The 14449-nt window shown below is 40.5% G+C and overlaps 1 protein-coding gene across 2 annotated transcripts in view; it reads left to right on the top strand.

Moving 5' to 3' along the window:
• Positions 1 to 14449, top strand: part of LOC120771006 (myb-like protein Q) — a 113843-nt gene that overhangs the window by 56014 nt on the left and 43380 nt on the right. The window lies entirely within an intron of this gene.

The following is a 14449-nucleotide window of genomic DNA, read 5'->3' as shown; positions in this document are numbered from 1 at the left end:
TTCAAGATATCTTAGTTTCTACTTAGAGGTGGACACACAGACAATCACTCAGAGCTCAACTTGTTTTGTCATCCTGATTAGTTTTAGGTGATATAAACAACCGTTGGGTGAACAACCCTATTAATAGATAATCTATAGCAACATGTTGCCAGAATATAAATATTTCCATTCATCACCATATTGAATTCATCAAAGTCAGATATGAAAGTGAAAAAAAAAGTTGAGTAAAGTAAAGGAAGTGTAGGGATGTTCATTCTATTATATTACCCATATTTATCGGAAAATAACCAGAATTCTAAATATATATTAACCCTTTTGTCGATTTCTGTGTGCAGGATTCTAGATTATATCCATTGTAAATCCATTTTAGGTATGGAAGGATTCTGGTCGCATTAAGCGAATAAATAATTCCCTGCTCATTTTTGGAAATGACTTCTTCTTCTTAATTGGCGTAGACACCGCTTACGCGATTATAACCGAGTTAACAACAGCGCGCCATTCGTTTCTTCTTTTCGCTACGTGGCGCCAATTGCATATTCCAAGCGAAGCCAGGTCCTTCTCCACCTGGTCCTTCCAACGGAGTGGAGGTCTTCCTCTTCCTCTGCTTCCCCCGGCAGGTACTGCGTCGAATACTTTCAGAGCTGGAGTGTTTTCGTCAGCGTAGCCCCTGTCTTTTAATTCGCTGAACTATGTCGATGTCGTCGTATATCTCGTACAGCTCATCGTTCCATCGAATGCGATATTCGCCGTGGCCAATACGCAAAGCACCATAAATCTTTCGCAGAATTTTTCTCTCGAAAACTCGTAACGTCGACTCATCGGTTGTTGGCATCGCCCAAGCCTCTGCACCATATAGCAGGACGGGAATTATGAGCGACCTATAGAGTTTAGCTTTTGTTCGTCGAGAGAGGACTTTACTTTACAATTGCCTACTCAGTCCGAAGTAGCACCTGTTGGCAAGAGCAATCCTGCGTTGGATTTTCAGGCTGACATTGTTGGAGGTGTTAATGCTGGTTCCTAAATAGACGAAATTATCTACAACTTCAAAGTTATTACTGTCAACAGTGACGTGAGAGCCAAGTCGCGAGTGCGACGACTGTTTGTTTGATGACAGGAGATGTTTCGTCTTGCCCTCGTTCACTGCCAGAGCCATTTTCTGTGCTTCCTTGTCCAGCCTGGAGAAAGCAGAACTAACGGCGCGGGTGTTGAGGCCGATGATATCTAAGTCATCGGCATACGCCAGCAGCTGTACACTCTTATAGAAGATGGTACCTTCTCTATTTAGTTCTGCAGCTCGAACTATTTTCTCCAGAAGCAGGTTGAAGAAGTCGCACGATAGGGAGTCGCCTTGTCTGAAACCTCGTTTGGTATCGAACGGCTCGGAGAGGTCCTTCCTGATCCTGACGGAGATTTTGGTGTTATTCAACGTCAGTTTACACAGCCGTATCAGTTTTTCGGGGATACCAAATTCAGACATCGCGGCATAAAGGCAGCTCCTTTTCGGTGGTGTGTGTAGATTCTTCTTTCACGGGTCTTTTCCAAGATTTGGCGCATGGTTAATATCTGGTCGGTTGTTGATTTTCCAGGTCTGAAGCCAAACTGATAAGGTCCAATCAGTTTGTTGACGGTGGGCTTTAATCTATCACACAATACGCTCGATAGAACCTTATATGCGAAGTTGAGGAGACTAATCCCACGGTAGCTGCCGCAGATTGTGGGGTCACCTTTCTTATGGATTGGGCATAGCACACTTAAATTCCAATCGTCGGACATGCTTTCGTCCGACCATATTTTACAAAGAAGCTGATGCATGCTCCTTATCAGTTTATCGCCGCCGTGTTTGAATAGCTCGGCCGGCAATCCGTCGGCCCCTGCCGCTTTGTTGTTCTTCAGGCGGGCAATTGCTATTCGAACTTCTTCATGGTCGGGTAATGGAACGTCCGCTCCATCTTCATCGATTGGGGAATTGGGTTCTCCTTCTCCTGATGTTGTGCGTTCACTGCCATTCAGCAGGCTGGAGAAGTGTTCCCTCCATAATTTAAGTATGCTCTGGGCATCAGTGACTAGATCACCTTTGGGGGTTCTACAAGAGTATGCTCCGGTCTTGAAACCTTCTGTAAGCCGCCGCTTTTTTTCGAAGAATTTTCGAGCATTACCCCTGTCGGCCAGCTTATCAAGCTCTTCGTACTCATGCATTTCGGCCTCTTTCTTCTTCTGTCTACAAATGCGTCTCGCTTTTCTCTTCAACTCTCGGTATCTATCCCATCCCGCACGTGTAGTGGTCGATCGTAACGTTGCGAGGTAGGCAGCCTGTTTTCTCTCCGCTGCGACACGGCACTCCTCGTCGTACCAGCTGTTCTTTTGCACTTTCCGAAAACCAATGGTTTCGGTTGCAGCTGTACGTAAGGAATTTGAAATGCCGTCCCACAGTTCCCTTATACCGAGTTGTTGACGAGTGCTCTCAGAGAGCAGGAGTGCAAGCCGAGTAGAAAATCGTTCGGCTGTCTGTTGTGATTGCAGCTTCTCGACGTCGAACTTTCCTTGTGTTTGGTGGCGCGCGTTTTTTGCTGCACAGAGGCGGGTGCGAATCTTAGCTGCAACAAGATGGTGGTCCGAGTCGATGTTAGGACCTCGGAGCGCACGCACATCTAAAACACTGCAGACGTGTCTTCCATCTATCACAACATGATCGATCTGGTTGGTATTTTTTCGATCAGGAGACAGCCAGGTAGCTTGATGAATCTTCTTATGCTGGAATCTAGTACTACAGATAACCATATTTCGGGCCCCGGCGAAGTCAGTCAGCCTCAACCCATTTGGGGATGTTTCGTCGTGGAGGCTGAATTTACCGACCGTAGTGCCAAATATACCTTCTTTGCCCACCCTGGCGTTAAAGTCGCCAAGCACGATTTTGACATCGTGGCGGGGGCAGCCTTCATAAGTGCGCTCCAAGCACTCATAAAAGGCATCTTTGGTCACATCGTCCTTCTCTTCCGTCGGGGCGTGGGCGCAGATCAGCGATATGTTGAAGAACCTCGCTTTGATGCGGATTGTGGCTAGACGTTCATTCACCGGAGTGAATGATAGTACTCGGCGACGGAGTCTCTCTCCCACCACGAATCCAACACCAAACTTGCGCTCCTTTATATGGCCACTGTAGTAAATGTCACAAGGGACCTACTCGTCTCTGTCCTTGTCCCGTCCATCGCATTTCTTGGACGGCGGTGATGTCAGCCTTTATTTTGCGAGGACATCAACCAGCTGGGCAGCGGCACCTTCCCAATTAAAGGGTCCGGACATTCCAGGTGCATGCCCTCAAATCGTAGTCCTTATTCCGTTTGCCATGGTCGTCATCAAAAGGGAGGTCTCTCATCCGAGGCTGTGTTTTCCTTTTCATTGGTATTGTTTTTTACGTGGCGGGTCCCAAGCCCAGCGCACAACCCTATGTAGGGAATGTTTCGCCTTCTCACATTAGCTCGCCTTCGAACGGATGTTCTTAGGCTACCCAGAGGATACTTGGTCAAAGACCGGAAGTAGTGAGCTGCTTGAGCCATGTGTAAAAGAATCGCTTCTGGCCACTCCCAAGTGAATGGCGATCAGAGAACTTTCCTCACTTGCGTGAACTTCTACACATGACTCCATCCTCCGACACTTCTTAAAAATGTAAAACATTAAATAAAAAATTAACAAGTAAGGAAGGGCTAAGTTCGGGTGTCACCGAACATTTTATACTCTCGCATGGTAAAGTGATAATCGAGATTTCATAATACGTCATTTACATATTTTTCAAATACCGTATTTTTGTAAAGTTTTATTCCGCTATCATCATTGGTTCCTAATGTTTATACTCGTATTATACAAAGAAGGCATCAGATGGAATTCAAAATAGCTTTATATTGGAAGAAGTCGTGGTTGTGAACCGATTTCAGCCATATTTTGTACATGTCATTAGGGTGTTAAGAAAATATTATATACCGAATTTCATTGAAATCGGTATAGTAGTTCCTGAGATATGGTTTTTGGTCCATAAGTGGGCGAGGCCACGCCCATTTTCAATTTTTAAAAAACGCCTGGGTGCAGCTTCCTTCTGCAATTTCTTCCGTAAAATTTTGTGTTTCTGACGTTTTTTGTTAGTTCGTTAACGCACTTTTAGTGATTTTCAACATAACCTTTGTATGGGAGGTGGGCGTGGTTATTATCCGATTTCTTCCATTTTTGAACTGTATATGGAAATGCATGAAGGAAACGACTCCATAGAGTTTGGTTGACATAGCTATAGTAGTTTCCGAGATATGTACAAAAAACTTAGTAGGGGGCGGGGCCACGCCCACTTTTCCAAAACACTTGGGTCCAAATATGCCCCTCCCTAATGCGATCCTTTGTGCCAAATTTCACTTTAATATCTTTATTTATGGCTTAGTTATGACACTTTATAGGGTTTCGGTTTCCGCCATTTTGTGGGCGTGGCAGTGGGCCGATTTTGCCCATCTTCGAACTTAACCTTCTTATGGAACCAAGGAATACGTGCATCAAGTTTCATCATGATATCTCAATTTTTACTCAAGTTACAGCTTGCACGGACGGACGGACAGACGGACGGACGGATGGACGGACAGACAGACATCCGGATTTCAACTCTACTCGTCGCCCTGATCACTTTGGTATATCTAATCCTATATCTGACTCTTTTAGTTTTAGGACTTACAAACAACCGTTATGTGAACAAAACTATAATACTCTCCTTAGCAACTTTGTTGCGAGAGTATAAAAAATAATTAAAAATCCCATATGTCCCGTATACAAGGTAAATTCCAAAGTAAACAGGACTTTTTAAAACTAGCGCCCCCTTGGGGCACCATCTATATGTCGACTGGTGCGTTAGGATCCGCTATCTTTATCGATTGTCCAGTGAGAATTTCCTGACATTTCATAATGACATTGAAAATGAAGTTATTGCGTTTTAAGTGTCAATATGTTTGTGTTATCGGTGCAAAAATGAGCTTCGAACAAAGAGCCAACATAAAATTTGGTTTGAAAATTGGTTAAACTTTTACCGAAACGTTTCGATTAATGAAACAAGTTTATGGCGCTTATTGCCTATCCCGTAGCAGAATTCACGAGCGGTTTCAACGTTTTCAAAGTGATCGCGAGGACATGAATGACGATCAACATGTGGGCCAATCAAAATCCGAGATCACCGGAAATTCCATCAAACCTGTTCGTGAATTCAACAAAAATCAGAATAAATCATTATTGAAATTCACGGAAATGGAATTGAGCATCTCCAAAATATCGATTTATTGCATTTTGACAGAACACTTGGGCTTACGAAAGGTGTGTGCACGATTTGTTTCACACAAATTGACTGACGACCAAAAATTGCTCAAAATCCAACATTCGAATGACATCATTGTGACCGATTATTTGCCCGAAAAACACTTTTTAACCATTAACCACTCACCGTATTCACCTGATATGGCACCATGCGACTTCTTTCTTTTCGGAAAAATGCATTTGTCCATGAAAGGAAAGCGTTATGCAGACGTAGAGGCCATTCAAAAGGCTTGCACCGCCATACAGGCGGCCATACCGACCAACGAGCTAAAACACTCGTTCGACATGCTCTTGGACCGTGCAAAAAGCTGTTCTGAAGCAGAAAGAGACTATTTTGAATAAAATAAATTGATTTTGCCGAAAAACCAATTTGTTCTGTGTTTTTTTTTTAAGTCCTGTTAACTTTGGAACGCACCTTGTATATATAATGGATATGCAGACGACACAGTGTTGATGTTGATGTACATGTTGATTACGCCTACAAAAGAATACTTTGCAGGAACTGTGGCCTTAAAGGAAATATAGCCATGAGGATATATACGGCCATCGTTAGGCCAATTCTTATATATACTTATATAGAGCACTGATTTGGAGGCCAGCATTAACATAATAATATAATATCAGGAAATTAAATGGAATACAGAGACAACCTGTGTAGAGGATACCAGGGCTATTAAGTCAGTTCTGACTGATGTCCTTAATATCCTTCTGCGTCAACTGCATATAAATGAATAAGAAGGTTGGAACTAGAAATATTATGAACATAGCACCATCCTCAATCAACTAAACCGAATTTAGTCAGACTTATTCTCCAACAGTTGGATTTCAATAGCCAATTTTAGAGTGAGGTTACCGTCTAGACGTAAATGGAGAAGATGTTCAGTAGGTGAGCAGGATACTACATATATCTATATTCAAAATGAACTACGGAGTAAAGAAAAGGTTATCCGACGAGGATCTTGACCTGTCTGCCAAATTCAGTCAACATCTTTCAAGCGGAAGTTCTAGGTATAGGGAAGACCTGTACAGTTCTATTGAAAAAGTACGTAAGAATACATAAAGCACACACGGATTATTAGGTGGTACAGTGACCTTAAACCAAATATTCTTATTTGGATGTATACGGACGTCATAACGCCAATTCTGATATATTGAGCCCTGGTTTGGTGGCCAGCTTTAAAGAAAAGCTTTAATATGAGGAAACTAACAGGAGTGCAGAGAGCAGTCTGTGCAGGTATTACCGGTTCTATAAAGCATGCCTCGGTCACTTAATAGACTCCTGAACCAGCTGCCCATTGACGTCTTACTCGGAGAAGAGCAGCATGTTCTGCTATAAGAATGTAGGAATTAGGATGCTGGAATAGGAAATATTATGGACACATCGCCATCCTGAGCCTGCTACACATAAGTAAATCAGACAATCTTGGTGGAATATTAGATTTCAATAGCCACTTACGGGTAAGGATACCCTCTAGACCCGAGTGGAGAAGAGGTTTGGTAGAAGAGGTTGATGCAGTCCCTATCTATACCGACGCGTCCGAAATGAACTGCGGATTAGATACGGATGTGTGTTTTGGTCTTGTCTACATGACTTTTTAATTCCAAATTGAATAAAAATTGCAGGAAGGCCTGAAGCTCATTGGCAGGACAACTCCACTTATTTATAATTTGAGTTCCTGGTCACAGGAAAATTTATGGGAACGGAAAATCAAATGAGTTGGCCAAGTCAGTAGCTTCTTTGAACGAGTCCGAGGAGGAGTTAGTATCATGCTTGTTGAGAACGATCAAAAGATAACCTTATACACATTTGTCCAATTAGTTCAGAACAGATGAAAAACCATAACCAAGTCAGCAAAACGAAGCGGATATAGCCAAAATATGACAAGACTAGAACTAAAGACTTAATAAATGGATAAGGAAAGGTATACTCGTATACATATACTCGTATTAAATATGCTATAATGGGGCATCTACAGTATATGTCAAGTTTGAAAATTTTGTATTGAAAGTAAAAGCCTTGGCGTTCAATTCCGAATTTTTTTAATCACACAATATAACCTTTGAGCTCAGATACAAATAAAGACGTACTATTAACTTATATACTTGTATGTAGTAGAATACAAGGAAAGTAAACAACGGTAAACCATATATGATTTAAATAAAACTCGCAAGAGCGTGATCGTAATCGCTAAGCTCATTTCACGCTGCCATGCTTATCAGCAAAAACACAAATATTATGAACATTTGCATGTATACGAGTATATGCCCGTACATCATGAGGCTATTAATGCGGAAAATAAAGAACACGCATATCTCATCCACATACACACACTCACATGCATACATACGCAATCGTTTGTTAAAGCCCTGACGAAAGTAAACAGCAGCAGCCGTCAATTATATTTGTATGTGTGCGCGATTTCTGGCGCTTAGGCCGCATTTCTGCTCATCAATTTTCTCGCACACATGACATTACTCCCTAAAGTATGCTTAAACCACGAGCACTTTCCATATCGGCGCCTCTCGTGCAGTAAATTGCCGTAAAGCAGCTTCGACGCAGTTCAACTCACGAACGCGGAAAACTTTTAGCTCAGCTATAGGCAATATGTCAGTGTATGCATGTTTATGTAAGTTTGCAAATTTGTTTGTGTATGTGCGTGTATTATGCGCGATCTGGCAGTGGTGTTGCAATCTCATCTGCAATTTCATTGAAATCAGGCAGCAAAGGACATTAAGTGCTCCCTCACACACACACACACACACTCATAGGCACTCGCAGTTACGCTCATGCGAACTTGCATTCACACCCGCTCACCCGTCCGACACAATTAGCACGATTGCGCGTACAACAAACCAAATTAGTCAATCGACGTATGCCGCTGCGGTTGGCGGTTTGATGGCGGCTGTTGTTGGTGTTGCATGGCATTGTTGTTTTTGTCGCTTTAGTTAAGAGTGATGCAACAGCGACTAAAAGTAATGCTATGAGTAACGGAATTTAATTACAAGCGTGTTGTGTACGTGGAAATCTGGTATTCGCCGTGATTGCCAGAAGTTTTGGTTGCTCTTGTGTATGTGCCCTGTTTTTCGAGTAATTGGCAACGCTGTCTGCCTGTATTTGGTGTTAATAGCTCGCTATTTGACGCGAAAAAATATAAGATCGATCGCATTCAATAAGAAAAATCGCAACATCGACGAGATTTGTCAACTAAGAGCTGTTGGATCCATCCAGCTCATTCGTTGTATTAACAGAACTGAGAAGATAACGCTCGTCTCACACAAGTAGTAAATGGCCATGGATGTCTCTAAAGTAGTATTACTAGCCTAATACTGAAAGTATAGCACTTAACCTTCTGAGGAAATAAAAACTATATGCTTCAAGAAGAATTTTCGTATAGTTTGAAGCAAATAATGGCATGGTTTGCGATGCATTTCATCTCGTCAGAAAATCGATCGAGTTGTTGAACGTTTTATGAGTTCCGTAAAAAAGGCAGACAAAGCAGCTGAAGAATTAATTGTGATAAAAATATGGCGATTTTCTATTTAATAAGATTTATTTATTATAATTTTCTCGTAAAGTCTAAAATATTGGTATCATCAAAATATTTAAATTTCAATCCCTTATTCAAAATAAAGTTACTTCAAACTTATAACTTAAATTAAGAGCTATCCGAAGAGCTAGACAAAACAGTCAAGCTTCAATGATAACCGTAAACAAAGTTTTCCATTTAATTTGTTAATATCAAAGGTATATTTCTGTCAAAAAATTTCAAGACAAAAAAAGGAACAAATCTAGTCTACCTTTCCCTCATTATCCCCAGTAAGTATAAAAAATATATTATGCTTTATCAATAAATTAGTGTAGAGACTGTCTGTCGGAGTAGTGTTATAACTCTGTCATTATTAAAGTAAAAAATATTTCACTTTTGGCTAAGATTTTTCCTGTCTTCGAAATACTTTGCATAAACACTTTTTGTGATGGACTTCAGCGGGTTCCACGGGGCAGCAATTTCGGTTTGGGGAACCAGAAAAAATCACACGGAGTCAATTCTGGTGAATAGGGTGGTTGGTCGATGATATTCATTGGGCTTTTGGCTCCAAATTCGGTCACAATCGTGGCTCGATGCGATGGTGCATTACCATTGTGTAAAATGTATGAATTGTTCTTCCAAAATTCCGGCCATTTACGATCTATGTTCTCACGCAAACGCCTCAATAGGGCCAAATAGAACCCCTTATTTACCGTCTGTCCTTCCGGAACAAATTCATGATACACCAAACCACGAATATTGAAAAAACCATCCGCATCACCTTGATTTTTAAGCGGCTTTGGCGTGGGTTTTTTGGATTCAGCTCGTTTTGTTTCTTCCATTCTGATAATTGATTGTTGACTTGCTTGCTTGTCAAACTCATAAGCCCATTTCTCATCGGCAGTTATAATGCTCTCTCCATGAACCTGAGAATGGAATTCGCACTATCACACATCCCAAACCGACCTGTTTAAAGTACTACTTTTTGAAAAGAATTCACCTTTATTGGGACGAGTCGAGTGAAAACGCCGTTTCATATCCAAAATAGCCACCAAAACCATTCAAACGAGAGATGTCGATGCTCTCAATTTGTGTACTTTGAGTATTGAATTGTATTTTCATTTCCAAATGTATATGTATATGTATTATACAGAGGAGGCATCAGATGGAATTCAAAATAGCGTTATATTGGAAGAAGGCGTGGTTGAGAACCGATTTCACCCATATTTCGTACATGTCATCACGCTGTTAAGAAAATATTATATACCGAATTTCATTGAAATCGGTCAAGTAATTCATGAGATATAGTTTTGGTCCATAAGTGGGCGACGCCACGCCCATTTTCAATTAAAAAAAAAGCCTGGATGCAGCTTCCTTCTGCCACTTCTTCCGTGAAATTTAGTGTTTCTGACGTTTTTCGTTAGTTGGTTAACGCACTTTTAGTGATTTTCAACATAACCTTTGTATGGGAGGTGGGCGTGGTTATTATCCGATTTCGTCCATTTTTGAACTGTATATGGAAATACGTGAAGAAAACGACTCTGTAGAGTTTGGTTGACATAGCTATAGTAATTTCCGAGATAGGTACAAAAAACTTAGTAGGGGGCGGGGCCACCCCACTTTTCCAAAAAAATTACGTCCAAATATGCCCCTCCCTAATGCGATCCTTTGTGTCAAATTTCACTTTAATATCTTTATTTATGGCTTAGTTATGACACTTTATAGGTTTGCGGTTTTCGCCATTTTGTGGGCGTGGCAGAGGTCCGATTTTGCCCATCTTCGAACTTAACCTTCTTATGGAGCCAAGAAATACGTGTACCAAGTTTCATCATGATATCTCAATTTTCACTCATTACAGCTGACACGGACGGACGGACAGACGGACGAACAGACAGACGGAGAGACGGACGGACGGACAGACAGACATCCGGATTTCAACTCTACTCGTCACCCTGATCACTTTGGTATATATAACCCTATATCTGACTCTTTTAGTTTTAGGACTTACAAACAACCGTTATGTGAACAAAACTATAATAGTACTTTCCTTAACAACTTTGTTACGAGAGTATAAATATATGCATATTATAGTAGAAAACTCTAATTCAATTGATAGCTTTACATAAGCACATATGTATCTCTGCTTTTGAAAACACTGGCTGTCAAAATTATAACAGTGAATTTAGTAGAACTTGCGCCCTCCAACAATTGCAACACACTTTCTTTTTAACTAAATTTTTTATTGAGCTTCCTCCTCTGCTCTTCACCAATTCGCTCTGGTAATTCAATCAGCAATCTAGTAAATTTGCTTTGGTCACACGATTTCCAATAAAAATGGTTTAGAATCACCTAGGTGAGGTGCACTCATTCATATAAAAGTAGTTGTATGTAGCCAAAAGGTGTAAACGTGTACTTCACTTTAATCGCTTCGTTCGCATTTTACTCACTCAATGCAGTTTTTTATTGGCCTCTCAGCGTCAATTTTGTGGAGTTGTGATAGTCGAGTACGCTACCGTTGGCCTCTCCATCCAAGCAGCTATAATTTTTAAAACGCTTTTCTGCTGACAACACAATTTGAATGAGGTACAAATTGAATTTTGTGTTTTTTCGTTTTATTGTGCAATTTTTCTCCCATAAAATGGAGTCAACAGGAGATTATTGCATTGAGTTTAAAGCTTACAAGCAATGGAAATTTTAAAATTTATACTTTCACTAAGCTGCCAGATAAAATATAGCGCCGTATTGTCAATATGTGGGCTTACTTACTATATAAGCAATTTTAGTACTGAGCCTCTGGGGAGGGCATAATACTAACAATTTCAGAAATGTTATAACTGTTGTTGATGAGGACGCTTCACAACCGATAAATATGAGATGCAATTCAAAAATCAAAGCAGCTCTTAAGTTTCTGTAAAATAAACTATTTATAACTATATTTTTTGGCACGACGATGACTCGCAAAACAATTGATGGTGCGCAGCTCCATTCGCCTTTCCGAGCTTTAGATAGTATCGAATAGAACAAACTACACCAGCTGTTCAAACGGTGGAACAGTACTAAAGGTTCAACCGGTCGCTAAGTCATCTAACAAATATGAATATCCGTTCCCTTCAACCATTGTTTAAATGAGTTAAGCATCCAGCCACTCTAACCGGAAAAACTGGGACACCTTAATAAAACACAGCTCAATTCACCACAACTGATAGGACTACAACACAACACTAACACCACTCCCACATCTACACACCAACCCACTCATTAAAAAGGATGGACAACGGAAAAGACACAATTCGTTCTACACAATTCACACATCAACATTCGTTTCATACTTGTATATCCATACATTATACTCATATTCTACACTGCGCCGCGAAAAGCTATTTTTGCTCCGATCGTTGCGCCCCGTCCGCACCGACTTACAGCGATCCAACACCTTGAACATTAAATCGATAAATTATTATTAGTTTAAATAAGGGATAATAATAAATAAATTGTACTCTCCTTAAATACACTGGCTTTTCTCATTTTAAACACTCGCGCGAGTGTGAGTGCAAATTGAAGCAGCTAAGTCCAGTGGTTTGTATTCCCCACTAAACTGAGTCTATAAAAGGAGCTTTCCAAAGTAAACACGACTTAAAAAAAAAAACAAAAACAAATGGTTTTTTTCGTCAAAATCAATTTATTTTATTCAAAATAGTCTCCTTCTGCTTCAATACAGCTTTTTGCACGGCCCAAAAGCATGTTGAACGAGTGTTTAGCTCGTTGGCCGGTATGGCCGCCAGTATACCGGTGTAAGCCTTTTTTTGGATTTCGGCTCGTCCGGTGCCTCCCATTCAGCACTTTCCTTTAGGGATCATATTGGAAACACCACGTTTCGTCACCAGTCACAATATTTTAAAGGAAGTTTTTGTCTTTTTTAACCTCTTTAATGATGTCCTTCAAATGTTGGGTTCTGAGCAAGTTTTGGTAGTCAGTCAATTTGTGCGGAACAAACCGTGCACACACCTTTCGTAAGCCCAAATGTTGGGTCAAAATGCGATGAATCGATATTTTGGAGATGTTCAATTCCATTTCCATGAATTTCAATGATGATTTCAGCTGATTTTTGATGAATTCACGCACTGTTTCCGGTGATCACTGATTTTGATTGGCCCACATGTTGATCGTCATTTATGTCCTCGCGACCACTTTGAAAACGTTGAAACCGTGCACACTGCTACGGGATAGGCAATTTTCGTCATAAACTTGTTTCATCAATTGAAACGTTTCGGTAAAAGTTTTACCAATTTTAAAACAAAACAAGAAAAAACGTTAACTTCGGCTGCACTGAAGCTAATATACCATTCACAGGTGCATTTCTTTTAGTAACTATGTGTTCAGTTTGTATGGTAGCTATATGCTATAGTAATCCGATCTGAACAATTTTTTCGGTTTTTTCTGTGTTGCCTTAGAAAATAATCTGTACCAAATTTGGTGAAGATACATCGTCAAATGTGAAAGTTTTCCATACAAGAACTTGATTCCGATCGTTCAGTTTATATGGCAGCTATATGTTATAGTGGTCTGATATCGGCCGTTCCGACAAATGAGCAGCTTCTTGAAGAGAAAATGACGTTTGCAAAATTTCAAAAGAATATCTTAAAAACTGAGGGACTAGTTCGTATATATACAGAGGGACGGACGGACAGACAGACAGACGGACATGGTTAAATCGACTCAGCTCAACATACTGATCAATTATATATATACTTTATAGGGTCTCCGACGCTTCTTTTTGGGTGTTACAAACATCGTGACAAACTTAATATACCCTGTGCAGGGTATAATTTAATGTTGGCTCTTTGTTCGAATCTCATTTTCGCACCGATAACACAAACATACTGACACTTTAAACACAACAACTTCACTTCCAATGTCATTATGAAATGTCATGAAATTCTCACTGGGCAATCGATAAAGATAGCAGATTCTAACGCATCAGTCGACATATAGATGGCGCCACCAGGGGGCCCTTGTAAATAAACAATAAGTGGGTTAAAAACGGTGGGCTAGGTGCCGAGACATTGATTTCACCTGAAAACGCTGCTATAAAGCCTTTCGGTATTTAAATTTTGTGTTTCTTCTACATCTGGTTAAAGATTTATAGCACTTTAAGTAGTTTTTAACAAACGGTTAAAGGGGCAGGAGGCGGGTAAATAATCCTTTATATGAAAGGCAGGCAGGCTTAAAATCCGAGTTCACCCACTTGCACAAAATTGGTATTGATAACAAAGGATATAATCTGAGCAAAGATGGTTATTATTAGGAGATATATACACGCCCACTTTTCCAACCGTAGATGTTCTAAGCAGTTCGTTTCACTAAATAAGAGCTTTGTATCTTATTGCGGAGCTTAGTTATGACACTTTATAAATTTCCGATTAACGGAGCTTTTTGGCCGTGGCCGTGTAATTTGAACGCTTTTTGGGTGCCAAGAAACATGTGTACCAAGATATATCAGTTTTTACTCAAGTTATCCCTTAAGCGGACGGACAGACATACGGAAAAACAAACAGCCACTCGGATTTCAACTCGTCTCGTCATCCTTC

Source organism: Bactrocera tryoni, chromosome 3 (assembly GCF_016617805.1).
Source record: "Bactrocera tryoni isolate S06 chromosome 3, CSIRO_BtryS06_freeze2, whole genome shotgun sequence".
In the NCBI taxonomy this organism is placed as follows: Eukaryota; Metazoa; Arthropoda; class Insecta; order Diptera; family Tephritidae; genus Bactrocera; species Bactrocera tryoni.
Note: the sequence above shows the minus strand (reverse complement) of the source record. Positions and strands in the feature narration are given on the sequence as shown.